This window comes from Amblyomma mixtum, chromosome 3 (assembly GCF_055824585.1).
Source record: "Amblyomma mixtum isolate Tamu chromosome 3, ASM5582458v1, whole genome shotgun sequence".
In the NCBI taxonomy this organism is placed as follows: Eukaryota; Metazoa; Arthropoda; class Arachnida; order Ixodida; family Ixodidae; genus Amblyomma; species Amblyomma mixtum.
Window position 1 is genome coordinate 150983678 of NC_143014.1, and position 15285 is coordinate 150998962.

At 44.7% G+C, this 15285-nt stretch overlaps 1 protein-coding gene across 3 annotated transcripts in view; it reads right to left on the reverse strand.

Annotated features, from left to right (window-relative positions):
- LOC149352368 (G protein-coupled receptor dmsr-1-like) overlaps positions 1–15285 on the reverse strand; it is a 609356-nt gene that overhangs the window by 166862 nt on the left and 427209 nt on the right. For all 3 annotated transcript variants that reach the window (XM_089581535.1, XM_089581536.1, XM_089581537.1), the window contains one exon: positions 4681–4749. The gene's annotated coding sequence lies outside the window, so the exon portion shown is untranslated. The remainder of the gene's footprint in view (positions 1–4680; positions 4750–15285) is intronic.

Here is a 15285-nt window from a genome sequence, read left to right on the forward strand (position 1 = left end):
ATTTTGTCAAATATGCTTGAATGTCTTGTTTTGTTGACTTAACAATACATGGAGTACAATGTGTTCCCTAAACAAAACAATGACAGCTTTACAGTAAAACAGTGTCGTTTGGTGCAGATTAAGGGTATAGTCAGCTAACTAAATTTGATTTGATGGATATGATATGAACAAATTGAGATTCGATTTTTTTTAGTTATTCAAGTTCAACCCCTCGCCGAGCACAACTACTCTGTCTATAAGAGAAAAAAAAAAATTTTTGGGCGCACCATGTCGAAGAAAGACAGCTTCGTGCAGAAACAAAAGGTCGGTCAGACGCGCGTTACTGCAGTGAAGCGTTCTTTCTTTATATAGAATCATAATATGTGACAATCCATGGGTGGTGAGTGTATACTGGGAGGGCGCTGCACAATTCTTCAGACGAACATTTGGCGCCCGTTTTGACGCTGGCTCCACCTTTTTGACTCAAGCAGAGGCATTAAACGCTGATTATCATAGAAAAGCACCGCATTGCGCTCGTTCTACATGTGAACATACTATAGCAGCCGGTAAGCGGCGGCCGGCCCCAGTTGTCACCTTTGCGAAATCTCTTTTTTAGCACCGAGACATGCAGCTTTTCTACACTGTGTCGTTTTATTATACAGAGTTCCATATAAAAGTGTGTCTAAACTTTGAATAAGAGTGCTTCCCTTCCCACTGGAACAAATACCAAATATACAGGGTGTTTCACCAAAGACAGCACTCAATTTAAAAAAAAAACAGCCTTTTTGATTAGAAGAGCACTTTTTTCGGCACATCATTGTCAGGTGTGTAGTACATCAGAATACAGCTAAGACGTGCTAACTAGCATGCTGGTTAAATAATATTGAATAGTTAACTTTTTAAGTATTACTGCTAGGCTCATTAATAACTGATAGGCGTAAGTCATATCCATATGAATTTTTATGATTTCAGAAATGCGATTACCCTCGGCACTGTGTCCCAATAAGTTTTGGCTACATCGCGCCAAAGTACATGGGCTTTCGAGAAGCTTGCAAGCAAAGCAACCTCTGCAGTGCACGTAACTCGTCGAAATAGTCAAAGTTTGTTGGGCCACAGCGCCGAGGGTAACCGCATTTTTGAAATTATAAAAACTCTTATGTATATGACCTCACTTATTAAGGACCCTATCAGTAATAGTTAAAAAGCTAACTATTAAATATTAGTTAACCAGCCTACTATTTAGTGCGTCTTAGCTGCATTCTGATGTACTGTGCGGATAACATTGCTATTCCTAACAAAAGCGCGCTTTTAGCTCAAAAAGTCTATATTTAAAAATTATGTAACGTCTTAGATGGAACACCCGGTATATTTCAGCAGGCTTCGACACAAGTAGTGCATTATTTTAGCTGTTGATTTGTGGCCTCGATCAATAATAAATACGCTACTGCATCAGGCTTTACATTTTGATGAGAATCCCACTGACTTCGCTTTCACAAAAGCTACAAAGACAGCACCATGCTAGCGTATTCTTTGCTGGCCGCATTTTCACGAGTTGCGATTATTACTGTCAGCAACAGGTGCCTCCTACTGTGAACTTCATGTGAACTTACATAAAAGCTATATACGGCAGGGAAATAGTTCACAGGCTAGGCTCGACTTTAGCAGGCTAGACAGAATTTTGCAGTAGTGTTTATGAACAGCAGCAGTGCGTAGCGTTTCTGTACGCACAAGTTCCGACTTGTGCTTACAGAAACAAATTTGCCACATCGAGGGCGAAATCTTAACTTGGATGTGTACGAAAAACGCATGCTCTCTAAAAGCTGCAATTCAATGCAGCTTTTATTTAGATGTTCACCTTTATTTTGTTCAGCTTTCAGTCCTTGCGAGTTGATCAGCTTGAACGCAACAGCGAGATTATACACTACACACACAACAGAGTGTGACTCTAGATTAAACCCTTAAGAAAACGTTGACTGCCATTAAATTTTTATCCTTTTTGGCGCTCGATATTGCGAAGGCAAAAAGCGGCTCCTACTGCAATAAGAACAGTGGTTTGTGAAAGAATATGTTAAATATACAGCGCTTTAAATTGAGAGGATACATCTAAACCCCGAAAAACGAGGTTGCAGAGCGCCTAAATGCACGTCTACCAGTACTGTTTGGGAAAAAGTAATTAATATTGGAAGCCTGTGAAAGGGCAGTGAGCTTGCAAATAGCGGTCACCAGCTAGCGCTCACAGCGATGGCGAGAGGAAGGACCAAGTTGAGGTGTTGGCTATCTCGGTGGGCAGTGCGGGTGGGTATTCTCCTCTCAAGCCGCAGGCAGCTGCCATGTTCATATAAGTGCCTGGGAACGTCGTGTCAGTTAGGGGGACTTTAACACGCCATGAAAAAGAAATTGAAGAATTAGGGGTTTCTTTCATTATCCAAGGAAGTAAGATAATTCCTTGTCCAGAGTCGGAAACTTGGGAAGGTCATTAGCCAACAAGAACAAATTTACGACTGAGTCCATATCACATCTTTCAGTCAAGGTCCTGTATGCCTGTAGCCAGCAACCACCTCCACATGGATCTACACCTCATATCACAGCTTGCCTATTAACTTTGACATGTAACTTACACATTAAAACAAGAGGTGGAAATTATTGCATTCTGTTTCTTGCACTATTAATTACAGAAGGTTACTTAGCTACATCTGTGCAGTCAGCAAAGGCTTGGTGCACGTAATGTGACTCAGTGACCGTTTTTTGTATTGCAGTTACGAAGCAGTATTGCGGTTATTCGTGCTTTGAGCTCAAGTAGAAAAGACTCTGGCAGCGAGAAAAATAAATCGTTAACTAATTATAATTCAAGAAATCAGGTTCATGAAAGCTATTCAAACGCGCTGGAACTACTATTTCTGCAAGCTTGTGCCCATTAGATCCGAATAATGTTTTCGGCGTTGGTTCGTGTTCCGTTACCTAAAGAAGCAAAAAATTGCTCTTTTTTGTTTAGGCACTCGTACATCTATTTTAAAAATCTTGGCAGTATACTCTATGTAGTCTCCAGGGAGGGCTCATTAGGACGAGGCCCAGAGCATACCGAGTCGGGGCTCAACGAGAGCGCGCAAAATTCATATTATAATGGCCACGCTTTGCTGAGATCAGCACCACCCGTCATCTTAATAAGGGTTCTTTTACTCGAATATTTTGCGAGTCCATCTCTCTGATTAAAGCGTTATTTTTGCCTAATGCTAGTCTCGTCTAACGCCGGCAGCCACAAACTACATTTTGCCACTGGCGCGCTGCCATGGTCTTGTTCTAAGTCGTGGTTTGAAAAAAAAAGGGGGGGGGGGGGCTCTTTAAATCGCTCTTTGCTTAATAATGAGCGCTGTTGGGAAACAAAAAAAAAACAATTTTCAGCGGCTGCTAAACAAGCAGTGCTCGACGCTTTTGCAGGTTTGCATACTCGGGCATGAATGAAACGGTACACTCTAAGCAGAATACGCCTATATGTGAGTAAAAATAGAGTGAACTGTCCTCTAGGGCACACCCCTTTTCAAAAAGAACTGCGCTAGAGGACAGGTTACTCTCTTTTTACTCGTTTCTGTTTAGAGTGTACGTTCGCCTTTTATAGCGGCAGTTTTAGATACATTCAACCTTCAACTTTTGCTACAGCTATACCAGTGGAAAAAGCAGTCATAATGAGTGAAGCAAGATATTCTGTGTAGTGCAACGCATGTATTATTTAACAGTGAGAGTGGTCCCACAGACTGCCGAAATTGGTCGCAGGTTGTTTAAAGCCCATTGACAGTACAGAGTCGCAAGAGATATCAAAAGTCATGCGTACTCTTCTGCAAACTGTGCACAAAGATCTGATGTCAGGTCGGCAGCAAGTCGACAGGTCAGCATGTGATCAGACTGGAGGTTCTCGCGCGCATTGTTGATCATTGTACGAAGAGAACTAGATCTAGTCAGGTGTATTCTGAGCTCTCGAAGGTATTGCAGGATTAATGGAATACTGATCGCTGATTCAGAAGTTACCGAGAAGAAAATCTACGCGCGCTTGATAAGTTTCAAGAAAGGTGCGCAAAATTTCCCCTAGTGTCGACGCAAAAAAATTCCCTCCAGAAGTGCCGGGAAACACGTATGCCTTTCGTGAACGCTGAAATTCTCAGGGCAGACAGTGTGACTGTCAAACATGGCCTTATTGGTGCATCACCAGCCAGCACTGCGTGCGCTCAGAATGCTACAAAACACCTGCTCGCACACGTCGTGCCAGCTAGTGATTTCGCGGAACAAGAAAATGCGGTTCGCAGCAAACGGGTGTACAGTCTAACGCGATTTGAAGGTGATCCTTTCAGGCTCAACTTACTGGGATTAAACAGCTCTAACACGGTTTATTTTCTCAAGAAAGCCGCAACGAATGCATGACCTTAGCTAGCCCAAAGATGCCTCTATCCTTTAACGTCATGTTTGTTGCCGACTAAGTGACCATCACGACACAGGAGAATATTCTTGGCCCGGAACGAAAGTGATAACCTTCAAATTGCGCTAGGCTGCACCTTGTGTGTCTGTTTGGTGCGATGCCGCAATAAACACGCGCTATCAAGGAATTTCTGCCAGTTATCGACGACTGCACTGGAGATCAAATTTGTGAACACAAGGCATATATGCAGCAGCTCGGCAGTGCCAAACACACATGGCGGAGCCCAATTCACTCACCTGTAGATGCGATGAACAGGACGTGGGCTTCGGGTGCTGTCCCGTTCACATGTACTTGAAGGCGCGGAACTGCGTGAAAAGGGAGATTTTATTAGTTTCGTTTCGGCTAATTGCACCCATACATTTATAGGCAGTGGCTGCACCGCGTTAGCAATGGATTTCAAAATGGGAGGGAAAGCCGGCCGCCTGGGTGCAGGCCTGCCCTCGCTCGCACGTGCAATCGCGTTGAAGTGCGTGATGTGACCAGAACGAACTCTGTATTTATGAACAATTCTCAGTCAAGGCTACAATGTCCCTTTTTACAAGTCGCTTCTCCGTTAACAGTAGCGGTTCACGTGACGTTTTATTAAAATACCCTTTCAGGCTGAAGTAGGGTTGTAATATACCGGGTGTCCCAGCTAAATGTAACCAAACTTTAAAAAAAAGGCGAAGTGTCCTAGTCCAGTGAAACCAACTCAGGGTTGTTCATAGTCGCGTGGCCTAGTCTTGAGTATTTTTTTCGCTCTTCAAAGTTAATCAATTAGTTAAGTTTAATTAGCTAACTTTTTAATTATCAACTTCAGGAAGAAAGTTTCAATGCAAAAGTTTTAGATCACCTCGAAAAACCGCTAGTAGTGCTGCTTCCGTGAAGTTACGATTTACGTAGCTTCATTTATTGGCCTTAAAAGAAAGTTGTCACGTGACCAGCTGCTCGCTCACTTCTCTTCCCTAATGGGCACCCGAAGTCTCATCAAGGAGAGGACTTCAGAAAAAATAGATTTTATTCTTTAAGGCGCGTCTTGGGACGTTGAAGGGGCATAGTTGTCATGTGGAAGCTTTTTCTTATTGTGCGGGTTATGGTTAAAGGCCGGTAAAAAAACTACTTTACATAAATATTACTTTGCTGCAAATGTCTCAGTAAGCTGTTTCTCAAAGCGATCTACAACTTTTCCATTCACACATTGTTCCTCAAGTCAATAATTAAAAAGTTACTTAATTAAGCTTAACTAATTATTCAACCTTGAAGAACGAAAAAAATACTGCAGACTAGGTCACGCGACTCTAAACAACCCTCATTTGGTTTCAGACGGCTAGGGCACCCCGTGCGTTTTAAACGCTTGGTTACATTTAGCTGGGACACCTGGTATATCATAGAAGCTTACTGTATACGGACGTCCTCAAAGCAGTACACTGCACACTGTCGCCAAGCCTTTATTAGAGATCGCGAAAGAAATCAGTAATCGTATTCGAGTCGCTGGCTTCGGAAACGTCCGACGCTTGCATTTGTGACCAGAGCGCACCATGCACCATTGCAATCCGCTGGGCTGCAGATAAGACGTCGTTGCTGGCTCACATATTAGTATCTCATTTGACTCAGCTCATCAGCATCCAGGATGCCTGTGCTAGAGAACGCCGTTGACTAAATCAGGCTTTGCCATTTGCATCTGCAGGACAGACGGCTTCATCCACATATGCAATGCACATCGCTACATTCACGTAGACCTGCAGGCTGTTAGCGAACCGGACCTAATACTCAACGGCAATACCTTTGGGAGCAGGCCTCCGACAGAATAAGCCACCCCACTGGCATTTAAAAAGTTGGTAATAAGTGGGCGCGAAAAGTTTACATGGGTATGAATAACCAATTGCACTCAGAAACATTTCACTGAATTTAGTGACTAAGGTAGGAATTGTGCTGAGAAATATTTACTCACATTTAAAATCATTAATATACCGCGAAGCGCTATCCGTGATCATTCAACGAAGCTCCTGCTTCAGTTTTTTTACTGTCTCAATACTCCTCTTGGCTGTGCCATTTTTCAGAATAGAATATTCTGGGAATAATGTTACATAAAAAAAATAGGTTGTATGGCCTGTAATGCAATAAAGCAGGTGCCCCTGACCAACGCTTGACTAACAACTGAGTGGGGTTACATTGGAATTACATTAGAGGCCTCATTAACTTGCATTCAACATCAAAAGCTTTTCAAAAAGTGCTGCGCAATCGCATTTCTTATTGCCAACAGTTTCTTCAGCCCCACTGCACGAGACGGAAAAATAATGAATGCCGCAGCCTCGCATGTGCCTGCTCTAACAACCGCCTAAACAACAGATGCGACCTCCGGACAGAAAACGTCGGCGAGCCGCGGTAAAGTGTGTGTAGATGGCACACACTCAGCGCGGTTCCAAGCCATGAGAAAAAAGAGAAGGAGATGAGGGACTGCGAGAGAAACAGATCCCCCTCCATCCTACCCCACACACGCGACCCGCTCAACGGTAAACCCCGACGCGAACGACGCAGTGCAGGGAGAGGCTGCGACTGAAATGTTACACCGAGCAAGGTCCATTGCGACCAGCGAAACACGGAGCCACCGCACGCAACTAACCCAACAAACTTCTAAGCAAATTCGTATGGCTTACAGGACGCAAAGGGCGGCGGTTGTTGATGTAGCAACTCTGCTACCGACCGTGCAGCCCACCACCATCGACATCAGGTCGCTGGAAGCAACTAAGCCGGACCGAGCGCCAAACGAATGAAGTCATGTTGGCTCCTTCTTTCGCAAAGGACATGTAATGCGATTGCCGCGGAACCGAGCTAAAAATAAAGCCGGGTCATGCCGGCCAATTATGGTAGTGGTAGCTCCCGACTTTCTACGAGCTACTGAGCTCCAGAAAATTGATCACCTCACCCCCGCACCCTGCAAGCTTTCAATGTCATGGATTTGTTTGGATTGATGATACTCGTTCATCCGCAAGCTTCATTTCCAATCACAGCCTGATTCCGGCTTGCAGCGGTTTGGGAATTCGTTGAGCTATTTAGACCAGTAACAGCATGTTTACATACGGCCGCGGTTCGGTCGGCGCGTTCCTTTTAAGTAACCTAAACATTAACGCCCGACTGAGTGGCTGAAATACGTTCTTTATTGTACTGTACCCGTCATGTGCACTTTGATTAAGGCGCGAGTGCGGGCATGTGGTGTCATTAGCGCTGGAGACAGTTTCATTCACTGTCGGTGTCCTTTCATCTGCCGGTTGCATTTAATCTCAATCTAGTATGGATGCTCACTAGGTAGCTACCGCTTGCGGAGCAATTCCTGCATCGCCGGTAGTCACGGTCTTACCAAGTTCGAAATCCCTGCTGTTCGGCACTAATGAGTGAGCAGCTACTGTTTCAGCTCACGCCTCCGTTTGAGCACGAATGCGTTGGAGGGAGCAAATTCGTCACCAACCAACTCGCCATCCAGGATGCCGGACACTTCTAGATTTATTTTTTGCACATCGCTGGAGTTTAATCCGCGCTGCATTGTAAAGCAATTTTACTGTGAATGAAAATAGGTTACATGTTTAAAAAGTGCTACAGTCAATCCAGAACGGTTTTCGCGAAACAAAATGCGGTAAAAAATTATCAGTTCTAATGGGACAGACATAAACTAGAGTTAAGTCAAAGAAAAACGAAAAAGCAATGAATTGTTTTCTTTTTAAAGAAAAAAAAAGCCGCAACACAGAACATTGAGGTGATGGTCCATAAGATCATTATGGGTAATAGGGCGCAAATGAAGGGTAAAAATTTCGCAAAAAAGTGGATTGCAACCCCCCGGCCCGCTTAATGTCAAATGGGGCAGTGGGTATGAAATAAATAAATAAATAGCCAATGTGTAAATTTGTAAAAAAAAAAAATATACTTCGTAGGCAACTACGTACGGTGGCAGACACAAGGTTTAAGCAACAACCGCATCTTATCTTAGCTCACGCTTTAGCCTGCTTTGTCCTGCCGTAGCTGCTCGTGAAACGAAGGACGCCTGCCATCAGTTTGGACGGGCATGCCACTCACAACAAGGCACGTCTTGTGTATAGTGCAAAGTGGTAATAAGCAGTATATTTCTCTTACTTTGAGGACCGGATATAGTTTAACGGAACTCAAGTTATGACCATTTCAAAGCGTTTATGAAATCTGCTAAGACGCGTCCTTTAGTACACACGGCTAGACACCCTAACACTGCTTATGTAGCTGAGCAGGGAGGGCACCTAATTTTTCAACACTCACTGTCAACTTTATTTTGAACTGCAGCAGAGGCTAGGCAGGAGAAGGAAGGAGACGGGTCTTGGTACCCATGCTGTGGGGAGTAAGTTGTTTGTTGTTGGGACTAGGGGTGCGGAGGGCTGAAGAGGGAAATTGGAGGGAAGGTGCGGGGTCGCTAGGGCTTACGTAGCCCATTCCCCACGACATGGTTACAAAGGCCCGTCTCCTTCCATTTCCTATCTAGCCTCTGCTGCAATGGCCCAGTATAGCATATTGAAGTAGGATAACGAATTACACAGGAAAAAAGCAAGAAGAAACAACGAAGGACACAGGTGTTGAAGCCTTGCGCCATACTCAGCCATTTTCGCTTTCAGAAGAGAGCAAAATTGGGCGCGGCTTTAAGTAAGTGGCTAAAGTTGAGGGGCCAAGCGCACGGCTATGCTGGAGAAAGTGCCATTCAGGAAGCAGAGCGAAAGGGGTGTTCCGGGCGGAGCGGGAGCAATGAGGCATGGGAAACTGAAGACTGCATCGTTAGGCGCGTGCATCAATCAAGTTTAGATTGGGTCGTTAAGGGCCCAGTGAATCTAGTGGAGGCATCCTGTCGCTGGTATCTCCGGAGGCAATTTTACGGAATGGCGGAGGTGAGCTGGAATAGATTATTTAACTACGGGCGGCTCGGATAACTCCTTGCATGCAGAGGGATTTGAAAGAGCTATCCTCAGAAGGCGCTCGGGTGAGGTTGCTTTGGACGGAATTATAGCTTGACAGGCTAAAGCCCGGACGAACTTGAGCTCTTCGGCTTTTGTGTTTCATTCGTGCCGTTCTGATTTTAGGAGCACTTCCACGTAAAAGTAGATACAGTCATAGCATGTTTGCTGCCGCTCTGCTGTAAAGTCGCTACTTGCGCCGTAGCTTTGCAAGAGGCATAGAAGTCTTGCCACTTTTTTCGAAATTTATTCTCTGCTTCTTTCATGTATCGGGTACTCCAGCAAACACTTACCAAAGTTCCTTAGGACAGGTAGGTCGCAATAGAAAGAAAGTCTTTCCCCCAAGAAACTTTCAGTCGCGGTGACGTTAAAAATGATGGAAATTAGGTAGCTAGTTATTGAAATATCCAATTAACTTTTGGATTAGCATACTCAGGTGGTCGGTCAAATGCTTAGGGGAATCCCCTAAGGTGGAGCAGATTTGTAGTTAAGGATTAATTACTCACTGACATCCACCCGAGCGCAGCCATACGCATAAAGAGGAAAGCTATACAACTTTCTGGAAATTTTGTAGTTAAAGACAAATTCTTCCTGGTCCGGGGTTCGAACCCGGGACCACCGCTTCACCGGAGCAGTTGCTGTACCAACTGAGGTAACCGGGACTTTTTTTTTCTGTTTCCTGGCTTTGGAAACCAACATTTCACGAAAAGAACAGACAATTCACAAAACGAATAGCACAAGAAAATGTACCTATTTGAATATTTATTTATTTATTTATTTATTTATTGTACCCTCAGGGTCAAAGGCATTAAAGAGGGGAAGGGGTCAATTACGATAAAGAACAATGAATGTAATACAGTGAAAACAGGTAGTAAAAATTTTTTTCCAGAATAAAACAAACATTCACAAAGCGTAAATAACATAAAATCAATGTACACAACACAGTGGAAACAGATATAACACATGATCAACTTCCTTCAGAATAAACAATGTTAGTTATTGCGTCGTGAAAGGTTTTGTTATCTGCAATGGCTGCAATATCGGGGGGGAAGGCGGTTCCATTCCATGATGTGCGGGGAAGATACTCCGCCAGCCTTGAGCTAACCGGGACGGCAAGCTTATGGTAGGGCGAGAGAGAATTGATCAATTACTCTAATTGGGAACTGAGTTGGTCAAATGTTTAGGTGAATCCCTCAAAGTGGAGTAGATTTGTAATAAGGGATTAATTACTCATTGACTCAGGTGGTCAGTGCCAATGGCGAATTCGAAGCCACGGACAAGAGGACGCCATATTAGTAATTGAAACGATGAAAAGGTAATTCTCTAAAGCTCTACCTAGCGAGGAGATGCGGTGCTTTCTTCCGCACAAGACGGAAACTGGGCGTAGGGGGCGTGCAGGAAGGTTAGTGCAAACGCAACGACTGCTGGTTGGTGCCGTTTAAAAGTGCCTGTTGCGCCTGATTCAAACTGCCTACGTTAATGTAGCGCGGCATGCAGTTTCTTTTGATTCGTTGCTTTGTTCAAGGCAAATCATAGCCATCAGCAACTACGGGGCCGTTACTTTTGAAAATAACGAACAAAAAAAAATAAATTCACCGCCGACACTGCCTCAGCTAGTGTTAGACTTGCGAGCGTTAGCGACGAGACCTTCAAGTGTTTACATCGGTGTGCTCAGAAAACGTGCAGAAGACCAGATCCAAACATCCGCGGATGTTTGGATCTGGTCTTCTGATCCGCGGATGTTTCCTTGCCGGAAACGTTCCTTCTATGACACAAGGAGCGCCATCTACCTCATTTATTTTGCACTACTATTGCGGCTTACAGCCACCTTCGCTATATCCGGTACATTTCCTTGTTATATAAGCTAATGAATTTTATAAACGTGTAAATCGCAACATGAGGAATCGTTTTGACACCATCCGGAGCCCCCTGCGACAAACGGCTCGGCCGTAATGACCGTCTGAAGGTCCCCGGAACGCACGGTTTGGGGGCGGAATGGTCGTCGTTGCGAATCCCATACATACTTTGGGCTTCATCTCAATTAGCGGTTTCATCCTCAAGAACATGCAAAGCCATTTGGCACCACTTGGAACATTCTGCGTCAAACGAGTGACCCTCAAATTTTATGCAAATGGTGGTACCGGTAGTGCACCACTTCGAAGACGCTTTACAGCGCGGGAGCATGGGCGCCGCCATATTTGGTCACATGACCTTTCCGTCATCGCGGGCCTTCGGGCCTTCTCGTTTCCACGGTTGCCGGCGCGCAGGTGCCCGGCTGCAAGACGCTTCTCCGGCTCTCGCTTTGGATAACGAGCTGCCGGACGGCACGAAAATTTCTTGTTAGTGCGCATAGAACGTGTTGGTGCTGGAAAATGTTTGCTTCAACCAGCTGATTTACTCGTCTCCTTCAGACTGCCGGCATCGGCTCGAATGTGTCAACAGACCACGGTCAGCTACCTGCGCGTTTATATTTATTCAATCAATTCACCACGTAACAATATTTGTGGACCGCATAACTTGTTGTCGAACTGCAGATTAAAAGCGGGCCAACGCCTGCAAGCGTGCTTCTTAGAGCTCGATATTTTTGCCGAATGGAGGAATATGTGTTCACAGCTATCAAGAACGTTCACTGCTCAGCACTGTGCACGCGACTTACAGCCGAACGTCCGCGTGCGTGTGATGACCGGCCGATTGTCTAGATATTTACTTTATCCGCCGTTAACATTCCGGCTTCCAAAGGAAGAGTATGGATGTTTTTCAAGGACCCCTTCACAAGCTCAGCGACGTTCGACCGTGCTCTCTTGCTAAGTAAAACTGAAAACTGCTCGGAGTTCAGCCCCCGCAGATGTATGCAGTCGGAATAAGCTGGAATATTCGAAGTCCTGTAATGATAAATTTCACCACTGTCCCGTGCATTAGCGCACTTCTGTAGAGCTTTGCACTGGGCGAAAGAATTGCATGTCGAAACTCCTCTTTTGAGGACTTTTGCAAACGCTCAGTTGCCGCTTCCACGGTGCTAGCGTTAAGACGGCACGACAGTTTAGTGAGCACCGTGCCGACGCCAAGGAAGCACTTATTGCAAAGGTATGAAAAAGCACCGATCATTCGATGTATTGGATCAGTGTTTGTCGAAGGTGAGAAAGGTTACAGGCATATGTACGCTCGTTCTGCCATTCCCGCAGCTACTGCTGACGTTGAATTAAACTGGGGCGCGGCGTTTTTGATATGTTTATTTTTTTCGTGGAACAACACATTAACGTTCTGTTCTGCTTGGAAGCAACATGAACCCGCAAGACAGCTCCTCCAAAAACGGCGGTAATTGTTTCGGGGTTTCGTTTATGTAACAAGCGCGTCTACTTTTCCGACACTACACCGCAGGGACATGAGATCTAGATATTAATTCAACAAACAGCTAAATTCATTCACCGCTAAATAAATTCAACTATACGCATGACATCCGTATCACAGCTGGGTTGTTTAAGAGTCATTTGACGTTCGTACACAAGCTGTGCAACAGCGTTTCGCACTGCGCGGCGATGCTGCTAGCGTCGGCTTCGAAGGCCAGAAGTGGCAGACCTCCTAGTGGCGCCATCTGTCGTTCGTGGACAGAGCAAACTGCTCTTTGTAAACGGTCTATACCGGCTCATATAGGTAGAAAGTGTAGGTATCAATTCAGGCGCTACGCGCCCACTGTTGCCTTGTGATATAGTGTGATCACATGGTTACTGTTTTGGTCAATTTGACCTTCATTGCAGAGAGACGCGTCCTTGACAAACATAAGAATAAGAGCTAACGCTCTTAAAAGCGCATGCCGCAGTACAATAGTGTCGCCAGTTTGAATTAGGCCCCGCAAGCACATCCAAATGGCACGAGGGGGCGCTGCGTTTGCACTGACCTTCCTGCGCGCCCCCTACGCTCAGTTTCGGTTTTGTGGGGGAAAAAGTCCCGTATTTCCTTGTGCTGCAGAGCTTTAGACAAGGATTTTTTTCTTTGTTTCAAAAACTTAAGTGACATCTTCTTGTCCGCGGCTACGAACTTGTCATTAGCACTGACCACCCCACAGTGCTATCTAAAAGATCATTATTAATTCTTAGCTACATTATTAATCAATATTCCTTTCTAAATAACTGTGGCCTGCTGTGGCTGGAAGTATGTTCACTTAAACATTTTCTTCCTATTTCAAACACCCTACTTGTAGGAATAGTTGAAAATGCTCGCTGAAACACCCAGTATACTCCGCACATCTCTCGCAAGAAAAATGGCGTTTAAATTATGAAAACTTTTCCACCAACTTTCTCTACCGCAGCTGTGATCGTGCGGTGCAAAATGCGGAAAATGTAAAAATTTTACGCAGTGAAACGAAGCAAATATCTGTTAATAAAAGCTCAAAAAGGATGTGGGATGAAAGCAGTGGAAAGATTCACCGAAACGGGCCGTTACTACTTTCTGTTTTTAGTTTTCCGCTGCGACCAAAGCTTGCGAAACGACTGTTTCGCAAGCTTTGGTCACCAGCGTCAACAAGATGACAGCGTATCTTCTGTGGACTCACAGAAGATACGCTGTCATCTTGTTGACGCTGTTGTGCGTTGCGCATAACTGTAGCAGCGTCAGCCTAACTGAACATAAAAAAACTCTCTTTTGTATTTGCAATCACTTTGAAATTCAGAACTTGTTGCCAAATAATTATGCATTTCAAGCTAATTAAATGTTCAATTCAAAATCTCGATCACGTATAGAGTACGGAGATAAAGACTAAGAGGGCTTCCATAAGAAAAGCGAGACTCTGAGAACGTTTCGTAGTCAGTGGTAGCATTAATTTTTCCGGAGCGTGGTCTGATTCTTTCACTAATTTGTTGAGAAATTTTGCTCCGCGTTCAAAATATGCTATTGATCAGACAATCGCCGTGCGCCCACAATTCACCGGAATTCTTCAGTGTGGCTTCCGTCGTTTCGTAACATAATAATTCACATTTAATTACTGCTACAAGAAAGGTACTGTGCATCAATGACAGTTCTTATTCGGGCCTTCAAAATTTCCCTAGCGGTAAATCAGTGCTCATAGTGGATCATATCGAAGTTCGCATTAGCGCCGGCGGATGTAAACTCTTACTAAAACTGAAGCTGTAAGATAATGACAGCAAATAAAAATAATTATAAATAAAAAGCAAAGTGAGCCAGGCCCCTGCGAAAAAAAAAGACAGAATCTAAAATCTCTTCCAGGCAATAAGAAACAAGTTGGAGAAAACTGAGGGCTGCTGCATGGAACCAGTGATCAAGACAAAAAAGTCACACCCTTTCCAGACTGATCCTGAGGAGCACGCGGCAATCTCGGGAAAGTGGTGTTTCATGATGAATGAGCCAACATGAAACAAAGTTGTGGCTTACATCTGGCACGTTTCTTGGTGTCCGCCGGGACCGTGGTGCTCTGAGCATCGAGCAATAAAGACAAGTGTGCGCCATGCCCGCAGAATAGAGGTCCCTGTAGTTTTACGAAACAAAGAGCTACCTGCCGCCTCCCCTGGATTAAGCGGACGGAGTCTGGATTGCACCCCAGGTTGCAGTTGTGCTACCATATGCTTTAATGACGGTGTTACGTCACCTTTCGTACGACACCAGTGTATGAACTGATTCCTGGCCAACTTGAAACGATACAGCGGCAGGCAAAAGAGAGTGAAAGTTGGACAACTGGAGTTCGCTACGCCTCTGCACTGTATTTTTTCTACGTGACAGAACTTCCGTTCAGAGGAGCACGCAGCATAAAAGAAGGTGAGCACATTATGCTCGCAACGTTTCTTCGAAACATTTGATGCGTTCGCGGCTGAGGTCTTGAAGCAGCAGCAAATAACTAAGAACTCAGACAACCCATAAAGTACCCAATGACGTAGCCTCAGAGTGTCA